The sequence below is a fragment of the Corvus hawaiiensis genome, chromosome 12, assembly GCF_020740725.1.
Source record: "Corvus hawaiiensis isolate bCorHaw1 chromosome 12, bCorHaw1.pri.cur, whole genome shotgun sequence".
Classification (NCBI taxonomy): domain Eukaryota; kingdom Metazoa; phylum Chordata; class Aves; order Passeriformes; family Corvidae; genus Corvus; species Corvus hawaiiensis.
Genome location: NC_063224.1, coordinates 410,893 through 428,338, shown reverse-complemented (window position 1 = coordinate 428,338; position 17,446 = coordinate 410,893). Strand labels below are relative to the sequence as shown.

General features: G+C 47.0%; 1 long non-coding RNA gene across 1 annotated transcript; it reads right to left on the bottom strand.

Annotated features, from left to right (window-relative positions):
- Window positions 1-2,224: 2,224 nt before the first annotated feature.
- On the bottom strand, window positions 2,225-16,872 carry LOC125331930. Its single transcript, XR_007206277.1, has 2 exons — window positions 14,635-16,872; window positions 2,225-4,624 (listed from the first exon to the last, which is right to left on the bottom strand). It is a non-coding gene; the product is annotated as an uncharacterized LOC125331930 (long non-coding RNA).
- Between the last annotated feature and the right edge of the window lie 574 nt (window positions 16,873-17,446).

Here is a 17,446-nt window from a genome sequence, read left to right as displayed (position 1 = left end):
ATACCCACCTATTTCTAGCACAAAATCTGGGCAAATTGCTTTCCTCTTCCTGCTAGCTTGTATCCTGCTGCCTTTTGAAATGGAAACTCTTTTGACCCTCTAACTCTCGTTACTCAGAATAAAACTCTTTTAATTGTGTTTTGGAGGAGCATGCAAGGAGCTCCCACACTACTAATCAGCTTTGCTGGTTTGGGTCTGTATCTCCAGGATTCATGTTGGCAGAATAGCTTGATACAACTGCCGCTCTGCATCACTGATTTAATGCTGGAGAACTTGAAAGGTGCAGGTCCCCATTTCTATCTGTGTGTTACTAGAGTGTGAGAGCATCTTCTGGGCACTCCTGGCACTGCCTGGGACCTTGCAGGAGGACTTGGGCAGGCCCTGCTGCTCTTTGGGGTGCCTGAGGGGCTTCCTGCAGTGTCAGAGAGGGTCACTGCCTGCTGGGCAGGGCTTGTTGTGGGCACAGCATTAACACTGTGACAGTTTTTGGAAGAGACCTTTCATACCTGTTTGTTTGCAATCTATCATGTGGAAACGCACATCAGCTTTAGTGCCTGGCACCTCTTCACACAATTAAAAACAGAAAACCCCAAAACTGTTATAGTGAGAATCTGTGTTTTTTACTGGCCAGAAGCAGGTCTGGATGGATTTAAGCAGACCTGTCTTAAGCTGTTTGAGGTCATCTGCAGCTTTTGTTTGAATGATGGAACTGCTGCCTTCCAGTGCCAGAACTTCAGCACTGGATAATACTGAAAAATCCTCCTTTATATTAGGAAGGTGGCAGCTGATCAATATAAAATCCTGCCCTGCTGAAGCTCTCCCTTGGGCAGACCCTCACCCATTTTACCACTGTTCCTTACATCATTTGCCTTCTCACCTTCCTCAGAAAACACAAACACTGCTTTAGCTTTTCACATTTCAGTATAACTGTGTTTAGCACCGAGGTTTGCCCCAGCTGCAGCCCACTGTACACAGAGCTGCTGCTGCTGCCCATTTGCTGACGTTTGTTCATAGCTCTGCTAATGTGCCTCCGTTCGGCCTTCAGCATTCCAGGAGTAAGAATGCCACTTAACCTGAGTCCTGGCTCCCTGATCCTGTTTGATCAGGAACAGTGATTCAGGAACTACCTTGGACAAATGACTGTACTGAGAACACTCCCAATTGGCCTGTAATAAACCTGCTGTCCTCCCTGAAAGCCACGATGAGGACAGAGAGGGCAACAATGATTGAAAGGTCAACAAGTTTGAGCACTGACAGAATGGAAGAAACAAATTACAATGCTGAGGCCATGATGCTGAGAGTGCCCCGTGTCTAAGTCCTGGCGTGGTTGGAGCCCAGGTGCATCACCATGAGTGCTACCCTGTCCTGGTCCCACAGGAGAGGATGCAGGATCTCAGCATCCCTTTAGCCTCTCTGTGGCTGAGTGCTCACAGGCTCAGCTTCAGTGCTGGAGATCACTCATGGAAAGCGATCAGTATTCACCAAGTGTCACAGTGCTAGGCTCTGCGTGAGAGGGAGCTCTGTGCTGGTGAGCCTTCCAGCCTCCAGCCTCCCCATCTGGGCCAAACACACCTGGGGTGGATCCCATCGGTACTGGTGGGATGGGTACACCTGGCTCTTCCTGGGCTTGAGTCAGAATTTGTCTCTTAATAAGATGCAAGGAGAAACTTTTCAGTGTGTTCTCAATAAGGTAGGAAAATGAAAACATACTACAACTGATGTTTTCTGTCATCTTGTCCATTTGTTCCAAAAGGGATGGTCCTGGCAGAGCTGGCTCTGGGCCTCATCCCTCTAGCACAAAGCTGGGAGAACCATCTGCTAGCCAAGAAGCCAGTTGTGTGAGTCCTGTTTGATTTGTTTTAGTAAAACCTTTTATTTACTGGGGTAAAAATAAACTTTATGGAGCTTTTGCCATCCTACAGTTTTGCTGACCCTATGTTCTTTTGGGCATTTGCCTTTTGGATTTGAGACCATTCAAATTATGATACTTTTATTTTGGGTTTGTTTTTTTTTCCTGTTGTAAACCAATAAATCAATCCATGTGTTCACACAACAGTCATGTGTTTCCTGTAGTTTTAAGACCTGAAGTCTGAACAAAAAACTGCTGGTACTGAGCTGCTTGTTCACTGTCCCAGTGAAACAGCCCATGTGGGCTTTGAAGGATTTAATTAATGCCATAGCCTTTGGGCTTTTTTTTATTATTATAGTTTTTCACACAGATAGATCACTTAAAAACTCGATCTGTTTTATTACCGCAAAGCATGCATGAGATACTATTGTACACATAATCATCTCTAAATGTGAAGTGTTTGCACAAATGAGTTTCAGACAACCTGCTGTACAGACTGCAGTTTGGGAAGGGTCATGGGGGAAGTAATTCCTACAGAGAAAAGGTTGCAGTGATCAGAGATCCCTCCCAGCAGGATCCGGGGGAACCTGTGCAAGGCCAGGTCAGGTAGAGCTTAGACCTGGTGCATCAGCAGCCCCTTTCAGCTAGAAGGGAGCACATCCATGCTTTTGTTTTCACATGCAGGGATTGATTTTTCTCCTGTAGATGTATATCCAAATCTGGGTGATTATAACAGAGAATGTTCTTACCACAAACATGATAACCCAGGACGTGATTTCCTGACCATGGTTGAAACCCTGCTTGGGTGACACTGCTCTTAAGAAGACTTTTCATTCCAGGGTGTCCTGCAGACCTTGCTGACACGGGCTTAAACGTGGCATCCACAGATAACTGACTGTTCTTTGTCAGATATTCACCCCCCACAAGTAGATCTCTTTGGGGCAGGATGGAAGCAACTATGTTCCAAAGTCACAGGATCACAGACTGGGTTAAGTTGGAAGGGGCATTTAAAGATGCCCCCGGGCAGGGACACCTTCCACTGTCCCAGGTTGCTCCAAGCCCCATCCAGCCTGGCCTTGGACACTTCCAGGGATGGGGCGGTCAGAGCTTCTCTGGGCAGTGTGTGCCAGGGTCTGACCACACTCATCACCACCACACTTGGCTTGCTCAAGAACTGCAGAATCACTCTGGTAATACTGGATATTTTTCTATCAGATGCCAACTGAAGGAGAAAGAGTGGCTGTCAGGGAATTGTGACTACATGGTGTGAAAACCCTTCAGGTCAGTTGGAAAGTGATGTGTCACACACTTTCCACTCTGATGCATGAGTCAGGAAGAATGCAAAGATTGGTGGCAAAGTGTGGTTAGGTGGATCAATAAACCACGGGATGTTTTGAATTCTGGAGCTGTAAGGAACAGTGGGAGGCATTGGAAAGTGTGTATTCACCAGCACCTAGGGACTGCTCATGTGCCTGAATGAAACTAAGAAGTAGGAAATGGTAGCAGGAAGCCTCAAACTGAATTGGCAATGCCACAGGAAAAGTAGGGAAAAACAGGAAATGAGACCCCAGCACATCCTTAAACTTGCTGTGCAGCAAGATGTTTGTCTATGGAATCTTTGTCCTTTACTGTGTGGGATGACTAAAGTAAAAAAAGCTCTTACCCTAAAGTATGACATTCTTTCCCTCTGCTGTGTTCCTAGATTGACTGATGCTCTAATTTTGAACAGATATCTCTAGTAAGTAAAGGGTGATTCCATTTTGCATTGGCCAAGTTCATGTTCTGGCTGTAGATAGGAGGGACACACATTGCTTCCTGTGAAGGTATAAGAGACTCTGTGACTTGTTAAATTGATGGTGGCCAATGCTCAGGTTCAGTAACTAACGGTTGTATTCCCTGAAAACTACTAGCCATTCCAAGGAGGGAAAAACCATGCCGGGATGGTCTTTGGCTTTGTGAGAGGTGACTGATTCCCAGGAGCATTTACACCTGCCAGCCTTTGCTACTGCTGCCAATGCTCAGGGGATCAGGTAACAGTTCAAAGGAGAGGATCTGGAATGTTGTGCTATAAGTTTAAGAGAAGATAATTAGAGTTGCTGCCCCTGCATTCAGCTTGATTCAGAACAACATTGATGCAGCTGCAAAAGGCCCAGAGCTCCAATGAGTGTGGCCTGTGATGTGGTTACCTCAGCAGCTGAAGTGAGGAATTTTATCTCTAAGAGCTCTTTACTGAAACCAAAATGTGCCAGAACAGAAATCTCCCAGCACTTTTAAGCAGAGTCCTGGTTAAATTGTTCAGTAGTTTGTGAATTGAGGTGATTGTACTAATTGGATGTTGGACAGAGGCTGATTGAGTTCATGTCTCCTGGCTGGAAATCACAAGCACTGAAAGCTTAATTCACCATGCCTTTATCACATCACCTCCTGTTTCAGGAGTCATGGCCTTTGTTCATGCCAGACTCAAATTCATGTCTGAATGGAGGGTGCTTCCAGTAGCGCTGGATCTGGATGCTTCTTTCAAGGCCAAGATGATGAAGGATCTGGGCCTTGATACTCACAAGCTGAGCAGCTCTGCTTGGTGTAAGAGCAGGGACTGTCACGTGTGTTCTCTGAACAAGTGTCTGATACTGGAATGGACTGGGGAAAGTTCCCTGAGCACTTGTCCTCTGATGCAGTCCTCTGGTCACCCAGATCACAGGATTCTTGTTCTCTGCCTTGGCAAAGCTCCTCTGTTGTTAAGTCTTCACTTTATTTGCTAAATTAATTTTCTGTGAACTGAAAAGAGACAATAAGGCTTTATTCATGTATGTTTTGTTGAGGATTTTAAAATTTTTTTGGTCCATCTTTCCTTGCTACTAGCTCTTTCAAATGAGGAAATTCACAGTCATTTTCCCGAGTGCTTTTCATACCCACTTACTTTGTTGACTATTTTGTTTATTGGATTTGTTATTTAAAATCTGTTTCCTTATGGCTCTCTCTTTAATTTCCTCTTCTTTATAAGGGCTGCATGCAGGTAAGCTGAGTCCCAAAGCTATTCTATCCTAAATTCTGGTATTTTATATATATAAAACTTCAGGGCTGATGGCAACTATACCTGGGATTATTTATGGGTTTTCATAAAAAAGAAAGAGGAAAATACAGAATTGCATGGCTCCTCTCTTCCTTCCCCATTTCCCAACCCCCTCGCCATAGAGGAGTTTAATGTTAAATGATAAATGTGGAAATTAGAGACCATCGAGAAAATCCAATTTGGTGAGGAGTTTTAAAAATCCCATAATAAACGCCGAGTGAAATGTATGATTTAATGCGGGGCGCCAATGGCTGCTATTATGTGCTATTAGCAAATCGGGGTTGAGAGTGAATCTTTATCACGGGGCGCGCGCGGGCCGGGGCTGCCTTTGCTGCTGCTATTGATTTGTAGCTGCTTGTCATAATGACATGGGGAAGCAATGAATGGAAGATGTGCTTTTGATAGGATTGAAGGGGTGCAAAGGGGGGAGAAAAAATTCAGCAAGTTTTCTATCTCTTCTGCCTGATTAGATTTTTTTCTTCTTTTAAGAGCTTTCACATTCCAATAAAAATGCTAAATCAGCTCTGAAGCAGAATTGTTAGGGAGTAAATAGCCAGTCACATTTAAAGGAGGAAAAGATCTGACTTTACAGCTCTGGCTTCACAGCAGCTGATGAGTCTAAAGAATATTTCTGGCTCCACAGGAATGACAGTAGCGGGTGGTGTGAGGGTGGCTGGGACCTGGTCAGAGGATCTGCAGGCAGTAGGCATTGACATCTGTGAGGGATGCGGTTCGTCAGGATGCACAGGAATTAAATCCCCAGTGCTGATGTTTAAGGAGAGAAGGGTGTGTTTTGTGACCTCTGAAACAAAAGTGACTGCAATGAAAAAAAAAAAACTAGAAGCCTTTGCTTTATAGTAACAAATAATAAAGGTCTCCTTTGCATCTGGAAAGAAGATTTTTGTGACTTTAATTACAGGTGTTCCTTGTCAGAAACACGACCCAGGTGTAATGGGAAAGGACTGCAATCCCTGTCCTGTTTGAGGAAAGCAGTGTGACTGTGTTGGGGGCTTTCCTGGGAGTCAGGCTCTTCGGAACCAAGAGCAGGCTCCTGCCCAGCCACGGCTCTGGTGCACGTGGGGAATGAGACAAAATCCAGGTGTGCTCAGGAGTGGATCTGAGGGTGGATCTGTGTGTGGGTCTTTCTTATTAGTAGATCCACGTGCTTTTAACTTCCCATCTCCCAAACATTTTGCCCACCCTGGCAAGGGGGAACTTGCCTACACCCCGAGAAGCAGAGCTCCACTTTGAGCTCCTTTGCATCAAAGTCTGCACATGTCTTCTCTCATTACGACTATTATTGTTCTTGTTATTATTATGATTATTACTCTGGTTGGCCAGGCTGAAGAGCTGTGGGCTGCATAAAGTTTGGGACTCTGATATTTGGGTCCTCCCTTTTGGCCGGACCAGCCTCAGCTGCTCTTACTTACAGAAACCTTCACAGAGCAGCTGAGAGAACGTGGTTTCCAGGGCTCACTGTCAGAGTATGAAATAGAAGATTAGAAATCAATGCAAAGAGTCCAAGTGCCCACTTCATCACTCAGGAGAAAGAAATACAGTATTCCTGGTCTGAGCTGTGTGCTTATTAAAATCACATCCTTTAAAACACCCTTTGAGTTAAACAAGGATCAGTGGAGATGGGCAGATTTCATGCCGGAGGCAGGCAGGCTGATGGCATGTTTGACGTGGTGCTCACCATACCATTCACTGGTCCTACTGGGCTCTCTAGGTGTGCACAGCTCATGTCCTGCTGGAGGTGGCTACACATCTGCCACAGAAATTCAGTGCAAACCCTTGATGTGTCAAATGCTGCTTTTTGCGGCAGACAAAACAGAAGGGATTAGCACCTGGCCTGTTCCTGCTCAAGAGCATTGACTATGAATCACACAGGGTTGGACACTTTAGGAATCCATCTCACCCCTCAAGCCATTCCAGCACACTCATACAAACAGAATGGATTATTCCTACAGGAATGAATGAACAATGAACCAGTGGGAACCCTTTGCAAGGAGAAAGTGCTATTTTGGGCCAGCCTTATGTGGTGTTTGATAACAAGATAACAACTTGATTCTCTACATTTATTTATGAAGGTAAATGTAGGCTGAGAATCAGCTTCGGGAAGCTTTTGGTGCTAATGTGATATTGCTTGTAGAATGGTTGCTCATACTTCTGAACAGATGAGTCAGCAAAAGTACAGAGGCAGCATTCCAAGCTCTGGTCTGTCCTGTCCTTTTGGCTCCTAGGTACAAATTTTATGATAACAGCAGAGGAGGCTGATATGACAACAGCTTTCAAACGTGAAGATGCCGCTGCCAAGGGGAAAAGAATAGTTTGTTTCCTATGTTTAAGACTTAATGGCTTAAATAGCAGCTAGGTTGGATCAGCAGCTTGGAACCTGAAGTCTGTGGACCCTGGGTTCTTTTGAAAGCACTCTGGTCAATCTGTCTGTAAGTGTTCAGTGTAACTGCTCATGTTGTATTACCTGTTTTCTGGCAGCTCAGAGACACCTTTTTGCAAAATGAGAGGGAAAGGCCAACTTTGGTCCCTCCTTGTTCCTGCTCATGTCAGGGGTGGGACTAGGTGACCTCTGAAGGTCCCTTCCAGCCCAAACTGTGCTGTGAGTCTGTGATCTGTATGTTTTGCCCCAAGTGCATGGGGGTTGTGTGGCCCGTGGTATGACTCTGAGCCATTGGATGCAAATCCTGTCAATGTCTGACCACTATTTAGATCCCTGTAGGCTGAGACGTGAACAATCATGTTCTTTTGCTTAGTATTTCATTAATAACCTGGACATAGAAAACCCTAAACTCCCAGTGACAAGGAGAAACAATGGAATGGCAAACAGTAGCATAATTTTGGTAAAATGCTGTCAGGAGAGGGAAGCTGTGGAATTCCTGAGATATTGTTTTCCTTCTGCCCATCTTTCTTATGTTTTTCCTTGGTTAAAAAGGGAGGAGAAGAGAGCAGATTCTAACAGTAGCTTCTAAAATCATCTTTCTTCTTTCAGTGAGTACAGGTGATCTGTCTCCACAGGCTCCTAAAAGCACATTGATCATTTTCAATTTGGAAGCTTTTCTGTAATAAAACTGTGTTTGTTATAGCAGACAAGTTTGGGGGTGTTTATTGTGCTACTGTCTGTTGGAGAACCTGCAGAACCCTTTTCTGTCATGCTGGGGGTCCAAGGCTCTGTCATCCAAGGATCCCCTTGCATGGGCACCCCTTCACTCCCCAGCAGCGCTGGGGCTCTGACTCCAGGCATGGCCACCTGAGCCCCTGCTCAGAGCGTTCAGAGGCATCAGCACATATGAGAGCTCTGAGAGAATAGGAATATAGGAAAAAAGAGATTGGGATAAATCAGGTGTTGACTTAATCATGATCTTTTTAACAAGATGCAGAAATATTCCTCTGCAGGCAGTCATGAGGCAGGAAGTCCACTGCCAAATGTTCCTTCTAATTCTCTCATTAAAAAAAGAAGCATGGCTATCTGACATCCTATAGCGTAAGTGCCTTTGCAGTGATGCCATCCAAGGACTAACCAGGTGGTGTGGGAAGTAGTTGTGGGTTTTTCAGGTTATCTCATTTCTGTCCTCACAATGCAAATGTTTAAATATTGCTGGTCTTTGCTGCAGGCCCCTTCCTTAGAAATCAGGGGTGGAGTTTCCAGAGCTGTTTAAACCTAATTAACTGACCATGCTAAAAGGGAGTGTTCCAGTGCTCCTCCCTTCTCAGCCTAGAAATTTGTTCCTGCACCCCCCTTGTGCTGGCATCGGAGCCAAAACAGAGGCAATCTGGTGAGCGCTGATGTGGGGTAACATTCCATGGGAGGTGAGAGGACGTCCTCCCCCTCCTCCTCCTCCTTGGAAGTTATCCAGCATGTTAGGTCAAACACACAGTAAACCACTGCATGACAATTTTGCAGGGTGCTCAGTTCCCACTGTGCTGGAGGGATGGCAGGGTGGGTTCCGAGCTCTTTTTGGTGCTCAAGGCTCATGTTGTTGCAGCTGCCAGGCGGTGTGACAGCCACAAATCCTGTTAGCCTACATGGCTCCCACATGCTCTGTGGGAGGTGATGGCTCCGTGGGACACGTGCCACGCACTGAACCAGCATCCCAGGGCGTAGATCTGGCTGGGCGGGAGGGAGGAGTGTGTTCAGCAGTAGCCTTGCTCACAGGCTGCCGGGATTGCAAATATTCCTGAAAGGAGTCCATTAAAGTAAAATAAACCCATCTTAAAATACATAGGGAATATCCATAACAAAATATATGATGCACATGTGTATATTTGCTGTATTTAAAACCTGAATTTGTGAGAGTGGCACAGCACCACCTTTGTCTGAGGTGTGCTCAGAACCGCTCAGTGGGGACAATGTGCTTGGGATAATCTGTTGCCTGATGAAATATGTTCCTATTTTAAGTTAGGTGTACCAGATACAGGACACAAAACACCAGTTCTCCTGGGAATGTGATCCAGCTGGTCTGCATGGCCTTTGAAATGTGCGCTTCATGCTGCTGGCAATGAGTCAGTCATGGCAACATATGAGGGAGTTTTAGCTTTCAGAGGCATACTGTCCCCCTGCACCCCTGGGGCAGTCCTGCCCTGCATCACTACAGCCCTGGAGCAGCTGCTCTCTAAGCATGAACAGTTCATTCTCCATTCACAAAGTTCTGGCTCCAGCCATGGACAGCAAACAGGCTCTGCACGTATGAGTGGGTAGCGAAGATGTGCTTGGGAAGTTTGCAATAGCTCAGATGTGACCCCCTGAATGCCTGAGAGGACAATCAGTTCCCTTGGTGCTGATTGAAATCACTGGGCTCACACAGAGCTGTGTGTCACAGTGTTTGTCATTACCTTTCTCCTGGGGTTTCCTGGCCTGAGTGATGCACGTTGGCTGCCTGACTAATGCTTGGCACCATACAGAGATCTGCAAAATGCTTACAGAGGAACAGCAAGCACACCTTTAAATATCTCCTCTTTATGATTCGGCCTGTGAGTCTGATGCTTGCTTGGGCACACAGGTATTTAATCCATACTCAGCTGGAACTCCTTACCTCCATCCTGCAGGTCATAATGCTAGCAGGTGGGAATATGCCAATAAAATGTGCTGATAATTCTCATCCTGAAGCATTCTCTCCGATCAGTCTGTCTCTTTCTTGTTCTCCATGTTTTCACAAAGAAGGTAAGGTGAGAGCTATGGGGTTGGGGAGCTGCTGACTTTACAGCAGTTCAAGCAGGTGCCAGCGAGGCCTCAAGTGGGATGGGACTGGGAGGAGAGAGTACAAACGATGTGTTAGTAACGTCCATCCTGGTCTGAAAGTAGGGTGGGGTTCCTGCACCCACACCTGGGGAGCAGGGAGAGCCACAGCTGTGTCCAAAGTGGCTCTAGGAATGAGGCTGGCTACAGGTGTCAACATTAGAAATGGATGGCAGTGTTGAACTGGCACTGTGGCAGACAAGGGAGAAGGAACTTCAGGTTCCAGCAACACGAAACACCTAGGTGGGAGGAGGGAAATCAGTCTTGGAGAGGGATATCAGGAGGCGTGAGTGCTGGAGGGTGCCTGGAGATGAGGGAAAACACTGCAGGAGCAAAGGACCATTGGATAAATATCAACTCGAAACACGTGTCAAATGTGGGGTCAGGGAATTGTGCCATGAACTGATATGTCCTGATGCCCCTGAGGGGTTGAGCTGAAAGGAGATGAGCACAGCACCAAAATCTGCAACAGCAGTGATAGGGGCAGGCCAAGAGCTGGGCTGTGTGTCCTGCAGATAGCTCATCAATGCAATGGAGGCACGACCCTGGCCACCAGTAAGCCCCAGTATATGGCACTGTGTTCCATGGTTTTAGGATTGCAGGGAAGAAAAGGGATAGAATAACATTTGGTAAAATCACTGGGGTATATAAACCTATTTGAGGGTGCAAAATGTCATGGTGTACTGATGTGGGAAGAGGTGAGACCTGGGCTGGAGGAAGGGAGAATAGGGAGAAAGGAACAGTGAAGCTCAGCAGATATTGTCCTGGTTTGGGATCATGCTTAGGGATCCTTGCAGGGCTTAGTCACTGGTGGAGCTTGTGCTGACAGCAGCAGTTCTAGCAGCACAGAAACATCAGAATTTGGTTATGATGCTCTCTGGGAGGTACCACACTTTCCTGTAGAAACCCCTGAAGCTAACAGTCTTGAGAGAGAGAAACCACTCAAACAATCCATCTGGAACTAACGGGGTTTGTGCCTTTGGTAGGGCTGTGCTTTTTGATACCTTCTGTAGCCTTTGAGTCTGGTGGGACCTGAACCTTGCTATAATCATATCCACATAGGACAACAAAGGTTGCTATTTAACCCAAAATTTAGTCTGATATACCCTCCCTGGCAAATAAGCTTGAATAATGACTGGAAATTATTGTAAAAAAAAATACCTCTTAATTACATCTCAGAGGATGAAAATCTCCCACCTTGTCTGAGTGCAGAAAGAGCAGCTGGCAAATGGAGGTTTCTCTGTCTACTAAATGGAATCTTTCTTCACCAACCCCAGACAGTTCTTAGCCCACTTATTCTTGTGTTAATTAACGTTTGCACCTCATAAGGACTTATCTGAGTCAGAAGGAGGCAACAGCCATGCTCCGTCCCCATCTTTGGGCAGACCTTACCTCTGTGTCTCAGACCCCACTCTGGCTGCTGCCTCAGGAGGGTGGTGGTCACTGCAGTGCCAGCCTGAGGAATGGGATCGGTGGTGACTGGTAGTTTCAGGTGGGTCTGAGTCCTGATGGCTTGCAAAGAGAGTGAATTCCAAAGGGTTGTGAATGCCTGGACCCCTTGGGAGTTTCATCCACCCCACCAGGCTTGAAATTGTGGGGACAGCTATAGGAATCTGCCTGGATGTGACCAAAGGCATTAGTTTACCCTATCCTAAAAATCACTTCTGGGCCTGGGGTTGACTTCACAAACGTATAAAGGAGTCTGGAGGTTCATCTCCACTAGTAACAGAACAGCAATGTCCTCACAATTGTTGTGACAGATTTCTGTTGGAAAATGAAAGCTGTCTGTTTCATGCAGGAAAAAATGCCCATTCCTGTCAGCTGCCATTTCCTCCAATGTTGCCAACAAAAAGATATTCCTGTCCTTGGGGTCTGCCACCACCTATTTGTTCCTCTTGTACAGTTTCTGAAAATCTTAGTTGTTCCTTGCAAATGTGCTGTGTCTGTGATGGAGAGAGCTGCTGCTCTCCAAACATGAGTCTGGATGCTCCAGAGGACTGCTGGGGACAGGGAAGCTGGTGCCTGGGCTGGCTATGCTGTCTCTTTAGGGAAGGGGAGGAGAGGGCTTTACAGGGAGGGGACCTTAATCTGAATCACAAACTTTAATTTTATTGGAAATGGAAGATTAGCTGCAATAAAAAGCTAAAGAGGGAAGTGCCTTGAACTCTGAAAATTCCTGAACTTGCCATTAATAGATCTGTGTTTAAAATAATGTGAAAAATCAAATTTCTCCAAGCACTGAATCATGTGCATTCCCATTAGTGCTTGGTGTGTCTGCAGGGACACAGCCCTGTTTGACTCCCTCCCTCCTGTGCTGGCTCTGGGGTCATGGTGCAGCAAGAACCTTCATGGGTTCTGTAGCATCTCAGCTGTGGAGATTCATCACTGGCCTGGTGATTTTATAAAACATTTGTGTTCTCCATACTTTATTAGTCCCTGACAGACTCAATGTTTATAACATACTTCTCAGCAAGCTGTTTGCAACTCATCGCCCTGCTTGCTTTATAGTCTATAAATATTTAATTCTTTAATAAACTGCTTATATGTAATATCAAGTGACTGATGTACTTCTCTCCCCTCTTCAGCAGTGCTACTATTTGCAAAACAATTCTTTTGGTGTTTTGAATAGCAATATATTCTATAAATGCTTGAATTTCCTTTTCCTAACTAGCAATTTCTTCAGGGTATTTGGTGAATTGACAAGCAGCACAATTGTTCCTCCAGTGCTCTGGGAGCTGCCCTTTCCTAAAGTCTCCATGGAGAGACTTCCAAATGGTCACAGGCTGCAATCTGAGTGTCTTGGACCCTGGGGTGATATTTCTGGTAATATTTCCCACCTGTGCATGTCAGGAAGTGGCAGGAGCCATTTGAGCATGTTGGGCACTGTGCAGAGTTGGGTGCCAGACGCTCCACGGGGGTGTCGTGGGGTCAGCATTTCAGCTGTTCCATATTCCCAGGCTCCATTTGGTCTGGACACCTTGGTACTGAGCTGCTTTGAGGCTGGAGACCAGAAAGATGAGGCAGGGCCAGGCGGCACCATTGGGGTTGGTGTCACAGTGCTGGGGTCAGGAAGCCATTGACTGGGCAGTTGATGGGATGGAGCTTGGAACTAGATTTTCATTAAGGACCCTTCTGACCCAAACCATTCCATGATATGATTCTATGCTCAGATCATTCCATCCGATCATGGCTGCCCTGTTCCTTACAGATGGCTTTGGGCTGCTCTCTTGGGTCCGGGCTGGTTTCACTGGGGCTTCCTTGTCACCAGGGTGGCAACATGCCTTAGCCATGCCCCTGAGAGGCTGGGTGGGCACAGGCAGGACATTCACACCCAGCTGCTGAGTCAGGTTGCCTGCTGGGTTATCCCCGATGTCCTGAATTTTTGCAGGCTGTTTGTAGTGGCAAGCCCAGGTTTGGAATTGCTGCCCAGAGGAGGTCCTGGTGTCCTGGTTTTGATCAGACCTGGCAGCCTGTTGCCTTTTCTAAGTCTCCTGGGCACCCTTTCAGAAGAGGAAGTGCAGAAGGGACACATCTGTTGAGATGTGGGAAGGGAATGGAGGGACGGGGCAGCTGGACGGGCCTAGGGTCAGGAGTCTGAACAGCATGGGGCAGCAGCTGCCCTCTTGTCTACAGGTCATTGCACCCTCTGCACATCAGTCCTTAGACACAGACTACAGTGTAACCCTCCTGTTTGGGGTCTCAGTGTTCCTTTGAGGCTGGCCTGCCTAAGGCTCCCTGCTTACTGTGTGTCTAGGCATCACAGCCTCCTTTGGGCAGGCTCTCACACCACTGCTGTGCCTTTGACAAGTGGCACACCCTCAGAGACAGTGGGGCCACCCTGCTCTAACCACTAAGGGACTGCTCAGGAACCTTTCTGGAGCCACAGGTATGGTCTGTGCATGCCCAGAGCATGGGAGGAGAGGATGCTTCTCTCACAGTGGGTCCCATCTGCACCTCTCTCCACCTTCCTTCTCTTCACCATCACCACCTTCCTCTCCACCTGCCTCTCCCTTTTTTGAGTGGAGAGGAGAACAGTACTCTCTCCCTGGGACCACATCTTTCTGCAGCTCGAGTCCTGCCCACCACCAAGGGTGTGTGGAGGCTGTAGAGCTGCCCAGGATCAGTGCAGGGCAAACATATGAGGCACAGATCCCTGAGCTGCTGTCACACAGTTCAGGTGAGGGTGTTGCTGTTGACTGCTGGCCCACTCTGCCTCTCTTTGTTCACTCCTTGCTGATGGATATGGGTGCAGCTCCCAGCCCAGAAAAGCAGCTGGACAGAGCAGCCACGGGGTCCTGTTCCCCACACATGTTTTTGTACTTACTATATCCAGGTACCCTTCGCTACTCTGAGGAAAATGGGTGAGAGTGGATCTGACCAGCTCTGGACTCCCTGTCCCCAGCAGGCTTCCCAATGGCACAGTGGCCAGAGCTGCTCTGCCCCAAGACCCCGTGTCCCACTGACCTGTGCTGGGGACCCACCAGCCACTGTGTCGGCGCTCTGGCCCTTGGGAAGCGCGCATGCCAGCCTGGTATCAGCCAGCGCCTGGGTGGCCTCTTGTCACTCCATCGCTGAGCTGTCATCAGGCCCCTCCTTTGTCACTGAGCTGCGGCACTTAAAACATTCTCCCTCTGGTTCCTTTTCTCCTGTCCCCCTTCCACTGCACACTTAATGGTATTTCTGAAGGATAACCAGGAATCATCCCGGCATCCAGCTCCTGGTGCTCCAGGTCTCCAGCAGCGAGCACGCCTGGTGCCCTGGCTGAGGGATGAATGATGATAAATAAGTAAATCACATGGTGGGCTGAACGATTTCCCCAAATGAGCCTGTTTGTCCCAGGCACAGTGCAAAACCCTCTTCTCCTTGGCGATAACCTTTCTGTGTGCTCACATTATGCATGTATTCATGTGACTTCCTCTGCCTCACTGCCACCTCTTCATTTAAATAAAAATAATTTATGTGGACATTCCTTCAGTTAGGATTCCCCCCCAATAATATTTCGTTGATGCTCTGAACTGAAATGGGGTCGTTATGCTTTTGCATATCATTAGGGCTTTATGAAGAACAACAGCGACATCTGCATGTGCCGCAGTGCCACGGAGATGGGGGAAAATACAGAAAACAAACCCCAAATGAGCTCCAAGCTCATCTGGCTCTGTCTTTCCTCAGTGCCTTTGCCTCTATCACGGACACAAGTAATTGTACAGTGTAATCACATCACGGCTCATCTGAATATTCATAACAGACACAAAGACTTGGAGGAGAAGAGAAGTGGGGAGGAAAAGGAAGGTAATTTAAATATAAAACAGTATTTCATTTGGAAGCAAAGTTCCCCGTCCAGCTCAAGAGCTTGTCTTGGTTCTGTCTGTCCGTCTCCTATACAGAAGTGTGGGCAGTGCGAGCATCGTACCCGCAGCCCCCGCTGTGGAGAGAGAAAATAAAGCACAACAACAAACAGCGGCAGAACTGCCCCCAGCCAAAAGGATGTTTGAAGAGTCGCCAACGGTGGCTAACCAGCTGCTGGTCTCCAGGAAAGAAATAGTCTATTGAGGGAGCTTTATAAAGACCCCAATTAATATGTTGTGCATGTATAAGATCTACAAAGAGCCCACTGTGTTCCTCCCCCCGCAGCCACCACCTTCTCTTCCTGATCAGTGCCAGTGGAGAAGGCTCTGTGCTACCAAATAATTGATTAATCACTTCAGCGATGAAAACGCCCCTCTCCAAAATAGAGAAGAAAAACAAACACAAAAAGAGGCAACAGTTCGCTAATTAGCGTGTAAATTACCGCTGGTTCCATCCTTCTTTGTGCCTTTAAAAAGGAAAAGAGAAAGAGTAAATATAATCCCCATCTTAATGTATATGTTGTCTTCATTTCTTTTGTATTACTTTGGTATCCTTCACCAGTATGAACCCAGCAGTGTGATGCTGAAGCTGTGGCTGGGTCTGCCAGTTCGTTCCCCAAAGAGCTCCTATTTCCATTCCACTGGAGCTTATATTCCTTTAAATGTCTAGCGCAGCATCATTTCCCCCTTTCTAATACATCACTCTGCTGGAATTAGAAGAATCCAAGGTTGTATCCAACTTCAAAGGTTTCCAAGTCATCATGATTTTAGTAAAAGTAGAAGACAGATCATGGAACAAGTCCCTGGCTTTTGAAGATAGGCATCACAGGGACCTTCCTCCCTCTGTCTCATTCTCGCTCTCCCACTCTCTCCCCCCAACTTTGTACCTCTCCAGCTCTGAATGTCCCGCGCTAGCGTGGTTTAATGATATGCAAATGAAATATGCATAAAACCATTCTACTGTATGATGATTAAACACTGGAGACATTAGCCGCCGATGCTTCACTGTTTGACTATAATAATCTTCCCCGAGCATCCACTTTGATTGCGGAGTTATGGAAACCCATAGCAGTTGGCAGAGAGGGAGTAAGAGAGAGCGAAGGAAGGAGAGGTGCAGGGATGCATCACCCATCTCTGCATTTATCCCACTCCAGGAGACATTTCCCCTCTTTGTACTGCGTTCCTACTGCTGTCTTTTGTAATCCATCCATGCGGTCGCACCAGGGCAATTAACGGGAAAAAACCCTCTTTTCTCTTAATGTTTCAAAGCTCATTAGCCAAACGATTATTCCTCATTAACAGCGAAAGCTCATTCATTAAAAGAAAAAATATGCCCAAAAGATGCCAGCACTGTTAATCCCGAGCCCTGTAGCTGGGCTGTAAATCCCATGCTAGTATTTTCCATGCAGAAAGGAAGTGCACCAATCCACAAAAAAAAAAAAACAAACCACCAGGCAAAAAGAAAACATTTTGTGAGTTTTGTAAAATCCGCAAGAGAGGCAATTAATATTCCCATTGTATGACTTTATTTTTTGTCTCTCCCTTTTGTCTCCAGTGCCCTTCCCTGGCTCAGCGCCCAGTGCCAACAGAACACCTTGCAGGATCCTCAGCAGCGCAGACAACGTAAGTAGCCAGCTGTCCCTTGACGCCCTTGTCCAGAAGCCCCCGTGCCCTCCGGACCCCGTGGAGCACCCGTGCGGCTCCTTCCCTTGCTCGCCCTCCGAGTGCCACCTGGGTTTCACAAGTAGCACCTTCCAAATCTCTCTGTCTTCAAGTTTGTGCATGTCTGTGTGGCATCCCTCCTCCTCCTTCACTCCCATAGTGGATCTCGTGAAGGGCTTCAGATCGGCCCCATTCATCTCCCTGGTGATAGCAGTGAATGTAGATAAATCTCTGCTGCCTGCTTGCTGCTCCAGTATGATTTTTATTTT